The 3,347-nt window shown below is 44.8% G+C and overlaps 1 long non-coding RNA gene across 1 annotated transcript in view; it reads left to right on the top strand.

Annotated features, from left to right (window-relative positions):
• The first annotated feature begins 1,119 nt into the window (after positions 1 to 1,119).
• LOC135099215 (uncharacterized) overlaps positions 1,120 to 3,347 on the top strand; it is a 10,812-nt gene continuing 8,584 nt past the window's right edge. The window contains exon 1 of the long non-coding RNA XR_010267787.1: positions 1,120 to 1,279. This is a non-coding gene — a long non-coding RNA (uncharacterized LOC135099215). The remainder of the gene's footprint in view (positions 1,280 to 3,347) is intronic.

The following is a 3,347-nucleotide window of genomic DNA, read 5'->3' on the forward strand; positions in this document are numbered from 1 at the left end:
CCCTTTTTTCTTCATTCCCTTCTTTTCTTACGTCCTTTCTTCCCTGTCCCATCCTTCTTTCCTCCATTCCCTCCCATTTCCTCCTTCTCTGATCCCTCACACAAGCTTCTCTCATGTCCATCATCTGCCCTCATTGTCCTAAGTATTCCTTCCTTACCCATTTTCTTTCCTCCTAAACCTTTTTCATCCCTCTTTTCTTCCCTCCGTCAATTAATCAGTTCAACTTTTCCTTAGTTTTTTTTTTTTCCCTTCCCTACTGATTTGTTTCCCCATCGCCAATTAGACACCACGGGAAAAATACATCGAGGGACACTTTTGTTCCCCATCAGCATCAGAGGAAGGAAGTAAATACCACTGATTGTAACAAAACATGACCTACTCTGCTCTCCTGGGACCGTCCTGGTGAGAGAGAGAGAGAGAGAGAGAGAGAGAGAGAGAGAGAGAGAGAGAGAGAGAGAGAGAGAGTGTGGGGGTGGTGGGGCTCGTGGGGAAGGGATGGAGATGGGGAGAATCGAAGTCAGTTTCCAGGGAGGTAATAGAGAAGGGGACTTTTTATGCAAGAGGGGCACTGGTCAAAGGCAACAAAATATATACCTATGAAAAGAAAGAGCCAAAAAAGTTTAACACAAATGAGAGAAGTGTCTTGAGACCTCGCTCTCGAAAGAATTCAATTTATAGGAAGGGGGAAATACAGAAGCAGGCAGGGAGTTCCAGAGTTTACCAGAAAAAGGGATGAAAGATTGAAAATACTGGTTAACTTTTGCATTAGAGAGGTGGACAGAATAGGGGTGAGCAAAAGTAGAAAGTCGTGTGCAACGAGGGCGCGGGAGGATGGAAGGCATGCAGTTAGCAAGATCAGAAGAACAGTTGACGAGAAAATAGCGATAGAAGATAGCAGGAGATGCGACATTGCGGGGAAGAGAGAGAGGCTGAAGACATTCAGTTAGAGGAGAGGAGCTGGTAAGACGAAAGGCTGGTCTGGTCTGGGGGGACAGTCTCGTTAGGGGGACAGTAACCTGATGAAGCGAGCAAACACACGGTTCAAGATTGTCCCAGAAACGAGTAATCATTGGTGACCGTCCTTAGCTCGGGACAGGACCATCAGCTGGGCGGCGGCGGTAGTGGTGGCGACGGCGGTTGTGGTGGTAAGGTTATACGAAGAGGAAGAAAAGGAAGAGAAATAAAAGGAAAAGCCAGAGGAGGAGAAAGAAAAATAGAAGAAGGCGCGAGAGAAGGAGATGAGGAGGAGAAGGAGGAAAGCGCTATAGAAGAAAGAAGAGTAAGTAGAGAAGTAATGATGGGTGTTGGAGTGCCCTTCTCTCTCTCTCTCTCTCTCTCTCTCTCTCTCTCTCTCTCTCTCTCTCTCTCTCTCTCTCTCTCTCTCTCTCTCTCAAGTGTGTCGGTGTGTAGTAAATATTTAAGAGAGTTCTTAAAGAAAATAGATCGCTGAGAGAGAAAAAAAGAATGTCAAGCAAAGAGGACAAAGAAAAAAATCAATAACTTTGCTTCCTCCTTCCTTCCTTCCTTCCTTCTTTCAACCTTTCCTTCAGCATATTCCTCCATCACTTCTTCCTTCATATCTCCTCTCCTTTAACCCGTTTACTCCTCATCCCTTTTACATTTTTATCTCCTCCTTCCTCTTCCTCCTCCTTCTCCTCCTTGCCAAAATAACATTGCCTTCCTAATATCCTTCATCCCCCTACCCACCCCCCAATATCCTCAGTATCCTTTTGTGTCCCACGCTTCCTAACCTCCCTGCCCCATCCTTCCCCTTCCTTCATCCTTCTCCATACACTCCGGCCTCGCTTCTTATAAACAGACGAAGACGAAGCCAAAGTCAAGAAGCCGAACACACACATACTTCCGAACGAGGGCAGTGGTGGTGGTGGTGGTGGTGGTTGTGTTTAGTGATTGAGAATATTGGTTTCAGGCAAGTTGGTTGTGTGTGTGGGGGAGAAAATACTTATATTAAGGTGAGCAGTGAGACAGGTATTGGTGCTTGGGTCATGATGGTGGTGGTGCTTGTGGTGGTGATGATGGTGATGGCGGTTGTCTGTTCTCTTTGTTTTTTATTGTTTATTTATTTATTTATTTATTTATTCATGTCATTTGGCCCTTTTGTTTGTTTTGATTGTTACTATTGCATGTATTATGCATTAATCTATTTATTCGATAATAGTAGTAGTAGTAGTAGTAGTAGTAACAGTAATAATAGTAGTAGTAGTAGTAGTAGTAGTAGTAGTAGTGCTAAAGCAATAACAGAGAGAGAGAGAGAGAGAGAGAGAGAGAGAGAGAGAGAGAGAGAGAGACCAGAGGAACCATGAATCTATCAACTTTCCACTCTCTCTCTCTCTCTCTCTCTCTCTCTCTCTCTCTCTCTCTCTCTCTCTCTCTCTCTCTCTCTCTCTCTCTCTCTTTCTTCTTCCTACTATTTTTTTCCTCTACTCCTCCTCTTCCTCCTCTTCCTTCTTTGCCTCTCTTCATACTCATCTTTCTCCTCCTCTTTATCTTCCTTTTCCTTCTCCTCGTCCTACTTCTCTTCCTCTTTTTCTTTCTCCTCGTCTTACTCTTCCTCTTCTTCTTCCTCTTCCTCCTCCTCCTCCTCTTCCTCCTTTTCCTTCTCCTCGTCCTACTCCTCCTCCTCCCCTTTTTCCTTCTCCTCCTCTTTCTCCTCTTCCTCCTCCTTTTCCTTATCCTTCTCGTCTTATTCCTCCTCCGCTCTCACTTCTTTCTGCTTCCCCACTCTCTCTTTCTCATTTACGTTTGTGAGAGAGAGAGAGAGAGAGGAGAGAGAGAGAGAGAGAAAGTATGGGCCAGTATTTACTGTACAATAGGTGTCTTCAACATGAGAGAGAGACATGAGAGCAGGCACGGCTGGCAGCGAGGGGGCGCGCGGCGTTTGCCTGGGAACAAAATGGCGTCCCATTTCCCACTTGTCGCTACTCACAATATTGGTGCTCGATAAGGAGTGAGTGGCGGCCGTCTTGCAAATCAATGAATTACAGATAATGTGGTATTTGAACGTTAACTAAAGAAATACTGAATTAACCTAAATACTATATTAGTGATGGTTTGCATTCTCTCTCTCTCTCTCTCCTCTCTCTCTCTCTCTCTCTCTCTCTCTCTCTCTCTCTCTCTCCTCTCTCTCTCTCTCTCTCTCTCTCTCTCTCTCTGCGTGTGTGGACATCTGGTTCTCCTACACGTTCTCATCGCAATACTCTTCCAGTAAATCCATGAACAAAAACTATTTCTATAAAAAATATATTTTATGACAATATGTGTGTGTGTGTGTGTGTGTGTGTGTGTGTGTGTGTGTGTGTGTGTGTGTGTGTGTGTGTGTGTGTGTG

The sequence above is a fragment of the Scylla paramamosain genome, unplaced genomic scaffold (genome assembly GCF_035594125.1).
Source record: "Scylla paramamosain isolate STU-SP2022 unplaced genomic scaffold, ASM3559412v1 Contig111, whole genome shotgun sequence".
NCBI lineage: Eukaryota > Metazoa > Arthropoda > Malacostraca > Decapoda > Portunidae > Scylla > Scylla paramamosain.